At 43.0% G+C, this 13,877-nt stretch overlaps 1 long non-coding RNA gene across 1 annotated transcript in view; it reads left to right on the forward strand.

Annotated features, from left to right (window-relative positions):
• Positions 1–11,554, forward strand: part of LOC135202555 (uncharacterized) — a 56,631-nt gene extending 45,077 nt beyond the window's left edge. Inside the window, exon 3 of the long non-coding RNA XR_010311757.1 lies at positions 11,501–11,554. This is a non-coding gene — a long non-coding RNA (uncharacterized LOC135202555). The remainder of the gene's footprint in view (positions 1–11,500) is intronic.
• The last annotated feature ends 2,323 nt before the right edge of the window (positions 11,555–13,877 follow it).

Here is a 13,877-nt window from a genome sequence, read left to right on the forward strand (position 1 = left end):
TATAATTGCAGTAACTTGGGTCCGTGTTTAGTTGCTGGCACGTTGTTGGGTAAGGGTGTATAGGAAGTCATTCCATCTTAATCTTGTACTCTCCACCTTGAGTAAGGTTGTTGAGTCACAAGGAAAGCTTGGGGGTACTATGTACCAGGAGTACCCTTCAGTTCTTTTATTTTTGATACTAGTTGGGTATGGGTTTCTTAATATATTTTGGGGGCGATATATATATATATATATATACGTATTATATTTACTCTGGTTTCGATGTTTTTTGCTACTGTGCCCTGGGCAGGGGCATCATTGTGTAGACCTTGCTAGCCACAGACTATATCTTAGCTGCATGGCTTCCACTAAGTAGAGGATGACTCTTTGCTATACCGCCACGTGTCTACTAGTTAAGATGAGTGTTATCCAGAGGAAGTAATCATCTGTAACAGCTCTCTTAACAGGTAAGGAACCAACAAACATTTTCTAAATGCCAGCACTGTATCTGTTTTTCTTTTCAGTACATGATATGAATTGCAATCTAGTATCCATGGATCCCACCTCCAACAATGTGGGATTCAGCTATGTAACTACTTGGTTAGTTGCATACATAAAAATATTTTTTTTTATAAAATAAGATTTTATTTATACTTAATAAATACTAGCCCTCCCTCCTCCTTCTCTCATGGGTAAATGGACATGAGTAACTGAATTCCGTGCTGAGTTGTTTCCTCTCTCCCCCGGTAGTGGGCGAAGGTTAATCACCTAGCCAAAACAAAATAGCACCACTGGGAATTTCAAAAATTCTAGCAGCTGCTGGATAGAAATAATAGCTATTTAACTTGGTAAGTATGTATGAAATCTTATTTTATCATAAAAATATCATTTTGTTCTTACACAGTATACAAACCATCAGTCTTTACATGAAGAAGACTTACTTCCCTGGTGGGAGGACTCTGAGTAAGCTTCTGAACTGACTGATAGTTGATCTCACCTTGGCCTCCTTCCTGGTCATGTAAGAGCAAAAGAGGAGACCATGCCTTTGACATGTTGAACAAGTGAGAACAACTGTGTGTTCAACTGTCAGACTTCTGGACCTTTCGAATTAATGTTAGCAACTTTGCTTCGAAAAAGGCTTGGATGAACTCGGTGTCAGAGACAATAAAACTAGAGATAACCAACGGGTCATTTTGTTGTCAGCCCCTCTCTCCCCTTGCTAGAGAGAAACCTTTCATCATCCACCATCAAGGCTATAAAGCCATGTGGGATCATCTTCATCATAGAGAATTGAACTTGTCCTCCAATCTGGACATTTCAGAGATTATTGAGTCTATTGACACCTCCAAGGGTAAAGATTCCCCTGCATACCTTGGAATCTCTAACGTAATTTTGAAGTGGATGTCAGGTCCTCACTTTGAGCCTATCCATTCTGTCTCCTTAAGAGACGTGACAGGAAAAACCCCTTTTCCGATATCTTCAGCAATGGTAAAAGAGGATCAGTGAAATGCATTTCTTGGATAAAAGGGTAGGCTTTTCAAAAGGGAATGCTATCTGCTCACATTCCTTTGATTTTTTGGCCAGGAACGAGTCCTCCTCTAACCCATGGCCTCATTTTTTCTCTATGAAGATCCTAACAGAAGTTCTGGGATCTGATGATGTGGAAAGATCAGTGTCCAGTGAGATCTTTCAAATACTACCTACATAGAACTAAGGACATTTGCGACAATTCTTGCAATGTGTGGTGCTCTGTCTAGAACTCATCTAGACCATTGTCTAAGAATGCACCAGCATTCTTTCTACCAGATGTGATCCACAAAGTGCACTCGTCAGTTCAAGAATACGTGTTCCCCTTATATAAAGTGAAATCTCATGAGGTTAGAGCAGTAGCCACTTCTCTGGCTTTGAAAAGAAACCCTGTCCTTATTAGTAAATTTTTAAACTCATTTGAAATAGTAATTTTAACTACATTTTGAAAATGTAAACCTGTGTTGGCATCTCATTATCTTCGAGATATTGAAACAATGTAGGATGATTGTAGTACCTTGTGTCCTTTTTTTGTGGCTGCTGTTGTGTTGGGAAAGGAAGTGTAGGAAGTAGGAAGCAACCCTTCCTAAAAAAATTTTCTCCTTGATATAAGATTTTTTTTTTTTTTGTTTTTTTGGGAAGCTTGGAGGTATGAAGTACATGGGTACCCTCCAGTCCTTTGGTAGGGTGGTGGTGGTTTTTTTTTTTTTTTAGATATTTTGGATATAGGTAACAAGTTTTTTCTCTGGTGAATTATTGGTACTGAGGCCCTGGGCAGGGGCAATTTATCTATTCCTTTATTGCCATTGGAAATATCCTTCACAAAGGTCCCACTAAAGTAGTAGGTGCTTGCTGGCTATACTGCCACACCTCTACATGATAAGATGAGTGACAACCAGAGGCCGTACTTTCCTGGATTAACAAATCAACAAATATTTTTATATCATGTTGGCAAATTTTTTCTATCCTCTTTCTAGTTTACAGTGTTAATATTTTGAGGTAGAAATATCCATGCATCCCACCATCCCTCAATGTGGGAATCAGCTGTATAATTACTGATTAAGTCCTATAATTAAAAATGACATTTTTATTATAAGATAAAGTTTTGATTATACTTAACCAGTAATTATATAATCAGAGCCCACCCTCCACCCCCTAGCATGATTCTTTCTCCTTAAGGGCATAAAACAAACAGCTATTTGCCAAGTGGTTCCTCTCTTTCCCTGAAAGTGGGCGGGGTCATTGTAACCTAGCCAATAAAAAAGCAATGACCCACTGTTTACTTCATCTGGCTTTCTGAGTCTTGCCTCAGAAATGAAAAGGGGCATGAGAGAAGGATTACAGAGGACAAAGTAGAATGAGATTCATTTTTCAGTACTTCAATTGTTAATGTCCTTTTTTGTCAGGTTTCTTGTTCTTTCTGTCAAAGAGGAGTCTTAACCTATGAAAATCTGTTGCCTTATTGTTTGTTCCTACAGATTCTTAGTTGTTGCAGAATGGGTAAATATGACCCATGGGTGGATTATGGCACAGAGACTTGAAAGGCACCTGGCCTCCTATTCTTTGAGAATTCCATTTCAGAAACTTAGCTCACATTCTCCTGTCATCTCATTCAGATACTTAGTACAGTAGCAAGTGCATAGATACAACTCCAGCATCATCTGCTTTGTCTGTTTGACTGATATTTATTCTCCATGACCTGTCACAAGAAGTACACTCAAGAAACTTGCCCTCTCTTTGCTAGTAGCCTTATTCCCCTCTGCATTAGGACTAGAGAGAGGAAGTGTGATATTCATTTGTTTTTAAGGGTAACAGAACTCTTAATAGGAGAAGATAGATTTGGTTGTCAGGTGTAGGATGTGCTGCAATATTGGCTAATGAAAAAAGCTAGTTTTCCTTACACAATAATGCCATTTTTCATAGCAGAATTATTGGCTTTGTGATGAGCAGTTAAGATTACTGAGATCATGCTACAACAGAAATTTATCCTTTTCATTGACCAGCAGTGTTTTAAGAGATCTTTAAAAATAAATTCCCATTACTAATCTGTTTGTTCAACAGATTTCCAAGTTTTCATTTGACAAATTATATGAAGCTGGTATCAGTGTTGAAGTCTGTTGGATCCCTAGACAAAACATAAAAGGAAATAAGTTTGCTGAAGTGAACATCACATTAAAGTAGTATCCTATCTTTGAATTGGCCACACTCATCTGACTCAGTGCCTTAATTTGGAGAATGCAGAACAGCACTTTCAGTCATACATATCTGTTGATTGTCCATCTGTCAATCAATAATGTAAGTCAAGCATTAGAAACAAATCCTTGAAAGAATTCTGTCACAATCTTTAACATTGTTTTCAAATCATCCAGTTAGTAGATTCTAAGGGATACAGTATATTGAATAAGATGTAATGTAGTCATAATTTTTCAGGACAGATTTGTGACAGTTAAGAATTTCAACTTAGTAGTCTGTGCAAACTATTTACTTATTAATAATCATTGTGAGCTAGGGATGGGGGTTTGAGTGGGCCATAGTTCTATCTATGTACCGAGTCAGAAGGGGCTACTGCTTGATTTGGCCCTAACGTTGGTGAAGGTGCTTGGGCTGTGATTGTATATGTATGTTGATTAGCAACCTTGAACCTTTAACTGTAGTGATTCTATCTTCAGGTATCATGCCAGTGTTGTCCTAAGCTCCCAGTATATGACAGTAACCCTTGAGAATTGCTGTCGCAACCAAGGTTTCACCAATAGTTAAATGTTAGTTTGAATGGTTTAAGCTATATGTGGCATTTGAAGGCAAATAGAGGCACAGCTAGAATATGAACATTGTTTTATATATTTTAGGTATTGCTGCAATCATATTGTTTGTTGATCAGTGGCTTTCCTTAAATTTTTATTTTTTGCAAAATGAGAAATGTACAGTATATCTGGGGTATGCATCATGAATTTTCACCTTTGGTTTGTAACTGAGTCAGCCTTGACCTTCTGTACTTGTTTAAATTTCAGTATGACCTATGCTGGATTACATATATAATGAATAATGAAATGTAGGTATGTAGCACTGTATTTTTATACATTCAACTTCCCTGCCAGATATATACTTAGCTATAGACTCCGTCGTCTCCGACAGAATTTCAAATTTCGCGGCACACGCTACAGGTAGGTCAGGTGATCTACCGCCCTGCCCTGGGTGGCAGGACTAGAACCATCCCCGTTTTCTAATCAGAATTCTTCTGTCGCCCGACCATCAACATTGTTGTTGGTTCCTCTCGATTGGTTTTTCTTTTCACCGGCAATTGATCTTCTTGACCGACTTTTGGTGACGTATCTGGATTGTTGGATTGGCATACGCTTTTGTGGACTGTTTGTGGACTTTGATTTTGGAATTTTCTTTAATAATGTCTGACTCTGGTATGGTTGTGAGACGTTGTGTGAATGTAGGCTGCAAGGTGAGGTTGCCGAAAGCTTCGGTAGACCCTCACACGGTATGCAAGAGGTGCAGGGAGTATGAATGTTCTTTTACTAATACTTGTAAGGATGTGAGAACTTGAGTGAGAACGAATGGAAGAATCTAACTAATTATTTAAAAATTTAAAAAAGTTAGAAAGAGAAAGAGTGAGGAAGGCTTCTCATAGAAGTTTAAGTAGTTTCTAGATCTGAACTAATTCCAAGCTTGGGATCTTCCCCAAGGTAAGTATTGCTACTTCTTCCTTCCATTGCCATTGCGCCCTTCTCCTATTGCAGAACCTGTAGAATCCAGCAAACAAAAGAACTTGCGGATCTAAAAGCAGCCTTCAAGTTGATGGAAAACAAAATGGCTGCCATACAAGGTAAGGCTAGTGATTTTTCAGTTGACAATGATATGAGTGTCCCCAGTGTAGTGGATGGGGGCATCTGGTCGGCTCAGCAACGCTCCTAGGTCTAGACCTCTTCCAAGCTCACATGCCCAGAGGAGAAGGAATGTCGAAAGCCGAAAGGAGGTTGTGGAGAATCCCCACGATCAGGTGTCCCTTTGGCGGTTTCTGTACACCAGACTGCCAAGGACCGCTATTGTAAAAGCGTCCTATGTGAGTGTTTCTCGTCGTCGGGATCTTCATCACCGAGACGTGATTGGAGAGATTTCAGATCGATCTCGGCCTCTCAAGAGGAGTTGGAAGGCTCCGAATATTGACTCGAGCCCTGAAAACTTCCCCTGAGGAGTCTCCATCGGGAGTGAAGAAGGCAAGAAGAGCCATTCTTTCAACCAGAGTGAGAAGGAGGCAGGAGGTGGAGGCTATGGACTCCTCCCCTCCTCCTTCCCCTCCTCCCGAAGAGGATAAAGAGGAGGCTACAAAGAGGTTCATGATGGCGATGCAGGAACAGATTTCGTCGTTTGTAGGAGTCCTGTCAAAGGAGCCTCCTAGAAGGAAAGACACTTCCCTTCCTATTAAAAGATCCTCCAAACGTATGGAGGTATCTGCCTCCAGGATCGATACTCCTACTCGAGGTGAGGTTTCCGGTACGAACCTGGATGAAACGATCAGACGTCTTGGCACCGGCCAGGAGTGAGGAGTCACCCAGGAGGCAGGAGCCAAGAGCCAGGAGTGAGGAGTCAACCAGGAGGCAGGAGCCCAGAGCCAGGAGTGTAGAGGCATCCAGGCAAGAGGCAGGAGCCAGGAGGCAAGAGCCAGGAGGCAAGAGGCAGGAGGCAGGAGCCAGAGGCAGGAGCAGGAGCCAAGAGGCAGGAGTCAGGAGGCAGGAGCCAGGAGTCCAGGAGTCAGGAGGCAGGAGTCCGGAGTCAGGAGGCAGGAGTCAGGAGTCAGGAGTCAGGAGGCAGGAGTCAGGAGCCAGGAGGCAGGAGTCAGGAGGCAAGAGTCAAGAGCCAGGAGGCAAGAGTCGGGGACTCGTTCCTGGAGGTTATGACTCTTCTCCAAATAGGAGCTCCTCTCCTTCAGAACATAGGAGGTCTTGGAAGGACTCTCCCTCCAAACGTGAACTTTCTCCTTCGTCTGATCGAGGGTTAGACGAGTTGTCTGATGACGAACCTCCTGCTAATGAGGGACTTTCTCGAGTTATAAAGTCTTGGCCTCATTACTACTTCAAGAGTTTGGAGATTTCTCTTAGTCCGGCGGCTCCTCCTTCTCCTCGTTCGCTCTTTTTCGAGCTCAGCTACGGCTAAATCGTCGGCCTTTTTAAAAATGAAGCCTGCGATATCTATGAAGAAGGCACTCCATTCTTTTTAGATTCTTGGATGGACAAGAAGAAGGAGTTAGGAAGACGGTATTTCTGCATGCCTCCTTCCAGATTGCACGGGAAGAGAGGTATTTGGTATGGGACAGGAGAGACTATGGGTCTTTCTCTACCTGCCTCTGCAGATGCCGACTTTTCCAATTTAGTGGAGGCCTCTAGACGTCACTCCTTAGGATCGGTCAGAGCGACGTGGAGCACTTCAGAGTTGAAACCACTTTCTAAAGGGACTTTTTTGTCACTTTAGAGGTGTTCAATTTTCTGGATTGGTCACTCGGAGTATTCTGGCCAACAAATCTAAGGATCCGGTAGTTTCTGAAAAACCCAGAAATTCTCCATAGCGTCTCCTGTCCTGCATGGACAAGGCAGTACAGGACGGTTTTCGGGTGAAGTGGCTTCCCTGTTTGGTGCTGGTCTCCTGAAAAAGAGATCAGTTTATGGATCCCTATTATCGAAAGGGGTTTCTCCGAGCAGAGGAATGCCTACGTTCGCCCCTCTATCGGATCATCTGTTTCCTTCTCAGTTTAGTGAAGGATATATCTCGCTCGCTAACTGAGAAGGCGACACAAGACCTACTAACGCAAACGTCCAAGAAAGGACGCCCTGTAGTGTCGACGGTTAAGAAGGAATCTCGTCCTCCTCAGCAGCCCTTTCGTGGAGGTGCAGCGACTCGTCCTCCTGCAGAAAGAAGAGCTCTGAAAAGAGAGGAAGGTCTTCATTTAGGCCCTTCAAGAAATCAAAGTGACTTTGTTGCTCCTCCAAGCACCAGTGGGCGCCAGACTCCTGAACTTTGCAGTATGGGCAAAAAGGGGAGCCGACCCTTGGTCAGTGTCGGTCCTGAGAAGGGATATGTAATCCCCTTCGACGACAGCCCGCCCCTAACATCTACGCCTCGGGAACTGTCAGCGAGGTACAGAGACCCGTTAATGAGAAAGACTCTCCTTCAAATGGTGGAGCAAATGTGGAAAAAGAGGCCATCGAACTTGTGCAGGATCCACACTCCCCGGGATTTTACAATCGCCTTTTTCTATACAAACGCATCGGGGGGGTGGACGCCAGTTCTGGGACGTAAGCGCTCTGAATCGCTTCGCTACAGAAAAAGAAGTTTCGCATGGAAAACGTCCGCCTCTGTAATGTCGGCTCTTCGTCCAGGAGATTGGATGGTCTCTCTGGACCTGCAAGACGCATATTTCCACGTTCCCATTCACCATTTGTCAAAGAAATATCTTCGCTTTGTGATAGGAGACAAGATCTTTCAGTTCAGGGCTCTGTGCTTCGGTCTGTCTACAGCCCCACAAGTATTCACCAACCTGATGGCGAATGTAGCAAGATGGCTTCACCTAGAGGGGATAAACATCTCCCTCTACTTGGACGACTGGCTGATCAGGGCCAAGTCGAAGATTCAGTGGCTTGGAGGACCTTAGAAGTAACAAGGAACATGATAGATTCGCTAGGGTTGCTCGTCAACCTCGAGAAGTCCACAACTGATCCCCAGCCAGAACTTGGTCTATCTGGGGATTCAGATGGATTCTCGGGGTTTTCGGGGTATATCCTTCGCGAGAAAGATCGCTCGAGGTTTGTCGAGAATCTCGAGCTTCTTAGAGAGAAAGAACAGCTCAGCGAGGGATTTCCTGAGCCTTTTAGGGACCCTGTCCTCATTGGAAAAGTTCTTCTCGCTATGGGAGACTTCACCTTCGCCCTCTTCAGTTTTTCCTCAAAGAGGTGTGGAGTTGGAAGACGGGTCAACTCTCGGGACATCTTCCAACTTCCACAAGAAGTAAAAAAAAGATCATCTGAAAGTGGTGGATCCCTCCGCTTCAAAAGAACGAAGGCGTATCGCTTGCTCTGCAGAACCCAGACCAAGTGGTTATTTACCGACGCTTCGAGTCGGGATGGGGAGCGACGCTAGGAGCAAGGGAGGTGTCAGGCACCTGGACAAAGGAACGGAGGGTCCTGGCACATCAATTGCAAGGAACTTGTGGCCATACACCTACCCTTAAAGTTCTTCGAAGAGATAGTCAGAGACGGGGTGATACAGATAAACTCGGACAACACCACGGCTCGGCTTTACATACGCAAGCAAGGAGGCACGCACTCTTTCTCCCTCTATCAGTTGACAAGACACCTGTTAACCTGGACGGAAGAAAGAGGCATAACTCTCCTCACAAGGTTTGTTCAAGGGATCAAGAATGTGAGAGCGGACAGGCTGAGCAGGAGAAATCAGGTCCTTCCCACAGAATGGACTCTACACCGAAGAGGTGTGCGAAGTCTTTGGTCCCTGTGGGGGAGACCTCACATAGACCTGTTTGCGACGTTCCTCTCCAAAAAGAATAGAGATCTTTTGCTCTCTAGTGGAAGATCCGAGAGCCTTCGCAATAGACGCGTTTCTCATGGATTGGTCGGGTGTGGACGCATACGCCTTTCCCCCCCCGTTCAACAAATCCTGGGGGAAGTGCTCAGGAAGTTCGTAGCTTCGAAGAGCACGAAGTTGACACTCATAGCCCCATTTTGGCCAGACCCAGAATGGTTCAACCGGAGGTACTGGAGTGGATAGTGGACTTCCCCAGATCGCTTCAAACAGACACGATCTACTCAGACAACCACACTTCGAGAGGTTTCATCACAACCTCCCAGGTCTCGCTATGACTGCCTTTCGACTATCGAAAGACTTGTCAGAGCGAGAGGCTTTTCTCGCAAGGCTGCGGGCTCTATCGCTAGCCCGCAGAGCTTCGACGAGAAGAGTATACCAGTCAAAGTGGGAAGTCTTTAGGATGGTGTAAGGGTCAGAAGCTGTCCTCCTCCAGTACCTCTATAGTGAATATTGCCGATTTCCTCCTCTTTCTGAGAGAAGAATCACACCTATCTGTCTCGACAATAAAAAGGATACAGAAGCATGCTGTCTTCAGTATTCAGGAATCGAGGCCTGGACATTGCTAACGACAAAGATCTAACACGATCTAATTAGATCTTTTGAGACTTCGAAAGCAGCTACTCCTAGAACACCTAGTTGGAATCTAGATGTGGTCCTGAAATTCCTTTCATCGATAAATTCGAGCCTTTACATCTGGCGTCCTTCCGCGACGTCACTAGGAAATGCTTGTTCCTAGTGGCTCTCGCTACAGCCAAGAGGACGAGCGAATTACACGCTCTGGATTCCACGGTGGGGTTTAAAGGAGATGCTGCCATCTGTTTCTTTCCAGACAATGTTTCTGGCAAAGAACGAAAACCATCAAAACCTTGGCCCAGAAGTTTTGAGGTAAAAGGCCTATCTAACCTTGTAGGCAGAGAGATAGAGAGATCTCTCTGTCCAGTGAGAGCTCTTAAATACTATTTAGAGAGGAAGAGACAGATGGGAGCTTGTCAAACAAGGTCTTTGGTGTGCGGTGAAGAACCCCAAAAGACTCATGTCCAAGAACGCCTTGTTGGCTTTCTTTGTGAGAAGCGTTATTACGGACGCTCACAAGAACTGCTCGGAGGAATCCTTCGGTCTTCTAAAGGTCAAGACTCATGAAGTGAGGGCAGTAGCAAAGTCTTTGGCGTTCCAAAAGAATATGTCTCTAAAGAATATCATTGAGACTACATAATTGGAGGTGCAATTCAGTGTTTGCATCTCATTATCTGAAGGATGTGAGAGTGACCTATGAGAAGTGCTTCTCGCTAGGTCCTTTTGTATCAGCAGATACAGTACTGGGTCTTGGAGCAAAGACTGATCCTTAATTTTGTGTTTTTTTTTTTTTATCGTACATAAACCCTCTTGTCAGATATGTGCTTGGTTTTCTAGTAGCAAGCTCACTACTGTCGCACGGGAGCAGAGTGTCATTGCTGGTAGGGGATCAAGGGTATGTATGACTAGTAGGGGAGTACAAAATTTTTTTTTGTATATTTTGTAATGAAAGTGTAATTATGTTTCGAGTTTTTTGGTTTGTTTGTAAGGAGTTTCGGGGATAACTCCTTGCAATCTTAGAACTAACATGGATGTTAGGATCAGGTGATCGGGATCGGTTTTTGTGCTCCTTGAACAAGGTGTATTGTCATGTAGTGGAATAGCACCCAATGACAAAGGCCTTTAGGCTCTGCCGAGTAAGTGGATAAGACCCCATTGGCAGACCCACAAGAACTCTTAGCCATAGATCAATATCTCGCTGAGGCTCTTGAGGCTAAGCAGACTCCAAGGCAGTAGCCGCGAAGTCTTCAGCCTAATAAGGTAGGAACCAAGGTTTATTAATACCTACAACATATGTTGTTTACACCTATTTCAGTAGTTAGCTGTCTCTTACCCACCACCAATGGGTGCTAATCAGCTAAGTATATATCTGGCAGGGAAGTTGAATGTATAAAAATGATATTGTCATGTTACAATAAAGTTTTATACATACTTACCTGACAGATATATACGATTAATGGCCCACCCAGCCTCCCCGCAGGAGACAGGTGGAAGAGAAGAATTCTGATTAGAAAACGGGGATGGTTCCTAGTCCTGCCACCCAGGGCAGGGCGGTAGATCACCTGACCTACCTGTAGCGTGTGCCGCGAAATTTGAATTCTGTCGGAGACGACGGAGTCTATAGCTAAGTATATATCTGTCAGGTGAAGTATGTAGAAAACTTTATTGTAACATGACAATATCATTTTTTTCTAAATATCATAGAGAGCTAAAGTAAATTAATTACAGTTTTCAGAAACTTAGTGAAGATATCAAAATTAAAATGGTACATTTGAAGGAGGGGATTACTGAATGTGTTTACCAAGGAAAACTTCTTTTTTAGGAGGACTTGGGGGTGTAAATGCAGCCTCAACAGAACTCTTGATGACAAATTACGGTGTCAGGAATGCAGAAGTTAATGGACGTTATGTTTCTGCAGTACGTCGATTCTTCTGCTTGTTTGTCACCTTTGATTTACTCTTTACAAGTCTGTTTTGGATCATTTGTATAGTTAGTAAGTAGATTAATCATGAATTGTTATCTTTATAGTTTACAATTTTCCTATTGTTTTTAATTCCATGATCTGCCTTCTTGAAAACCACAGTTCTTAATCATATTTCATAACAGTGTATGCATATCTCACTGTACAGTTTTCCACAGTATCATTATTTTATAATTAATGCTTTAGCATTCACACTGACCATATGCTTGTTACAAGGACTTACAAGGATTAGGATGTCTCAAAGACTTATTAATCCATCCAAGGAGACATCATGTGCTAACTTATCTCTTGGAGCAGGTTTTACTGTTGTGGTGGGATCACAAGCTAAAAAATAAGCGGGCAAGACTCCCCGCATAAATTTAACCAATCGGGCTGCCAAACTCACCTTGGCCACACTATCCTCTTCACGCAACAAAATACACGCAGGACAATTGACTTGCGTACACACAGAACACAAAACAAACACATGTACTCACCCAAAATCCAGATACAGTGGTCCCCCCGTATTCGCGTGGGATGCGGACCAGACCCCCCCATAAATAGTTAGAACCCGCAAATGTATGGAACCCCTATAAAAACGCTAAAAACAGCCTATTTTGTTAGTTAAAACTCAAGAAAAACCACGAAAATTTTCATACTTGGTTTTTTTAATAGTTTTACACAAAAAGTGCATTTTATGATGAAATTAATAAAAAAACAAAAAACCCAAGGAATTTGTGGATATTTCTCATAGAAAAAATACCACAAGAATCCGCGAAATTTTCCGTGAATCAGTGCGAGGGAAAGGACAAACGTTTCCTGAGAGAAATCCGCGTAATGTGTGAGTCGCGAATCCGGAGAACGCGAATATGGGGCCCACTGTACTCAGGGCTAGGCTGTGCTGTCCGCTGGACCAGGTCGCTGAGACACCAACAACTGCCGCAAACCAACACACAACAACAACACGAACTATAACCACAACTCAACAACAACATGACAACAACCAAGAACCACAACCACACAACACAGCAACAACACACAAGCAACAAAGGACCACAACCCCACAACTCAACAACACAACAACAAGGACCACACACATCAACAACACAACAAACAAAAGGACTACAACCACAGCTCAACTACACAACAAACAAACAACGACTACAACCACAACAAACAACCAAGGACTACAGCCACAACAACAACAACACCAAGAAACCACAACAGCTTACTAAAAATAACCCTCAACAACTCTCAACTACAATAACTCAACAGAGACTCATAAGCACAACAAATCTAACAACATGGGCACAACAACTCTAAAGCAAACAACATCAAACTTAACAACAAATCAATAACACACAATTTAACTGATCATCAGTGCCTTCAACAATCTTCATAGACTGACCATCACAGGCTGTGATCACAGACTGACTCAAAATACAGACCAGATCTTGTGACTGACCCAACAGACACCACAACCCCTCACCGAACAAATCATATTTCGAACAGTCTTCTGGAACAGATTACGTTCAAAGTCTGAGGTACTACTGTATATATGAAAAAAGGCATACAGTATGCTTCAACACTGAACACAGGCCCTTATTAAATACAAAATACTGTACTTTTAATCACCTTAAAACTTTGAGGGGCTGACGAAGGTTCTGCTTCTGGCTCTATCTTTTCTTTGAAACTGCGAAGTCAATGCCGACCTCTCTCACAGCCTAGCAAATCATCTAAACTTTCATCACATATGAACCTTTGGTTTTAATGCCACTGGAAGAACCTGCTGTTCCGACACATCCTCACAGATAATTTTGCCTTTTAAAGGCACCCCCCCCCCCTTACTTTTACATTCTTGTATCCAGTAAGCTAAGGATTTCTCCGCTCTTGCAATGTTTTTGTTTTGCCCAGTGGATGCCTTCTTCCTGGCCTTAACCCAAAAAGTTTCCTGATTCTCTCTCTCCTCTCTCTCTCTCTCTCTCTCTCTCTCTCTCTCTCTCTCTCTCTCTCTCTCTCTCTCTCTCTCTCTCTCTCTCTTCTGATGTACCTGAAAATATTCAAAATTTGTCGGAGTAATGGCATTTATTGTAAAATTCATATATGTATAGTACATACAGTATGTATGTACATTACTGGAAACGCTTTCATCAATAAATGATAATAATTTATGAATTACGTACCTTATTGTACTCTCATTTGCTTAATAATGGCGAGCTACCTCCATAAAGCTTCTTCT

Source organism: Macrobrachium nipponense, chromosome 30, assembly GCF_015104395.2.
Source record: "Macrobrachium nipponense isolate FS-2020 chromosome 30, ASM1510439v2, whole genome shotgun sequence".
NCBI classification, from domain to species: domain Eukaryota; kingdom Metazoa; phylum Arthropoda; class Malacostraca; order Decapoda; family Palaemonidae; genus Macrobrachium; species Macrobrachium nipponense.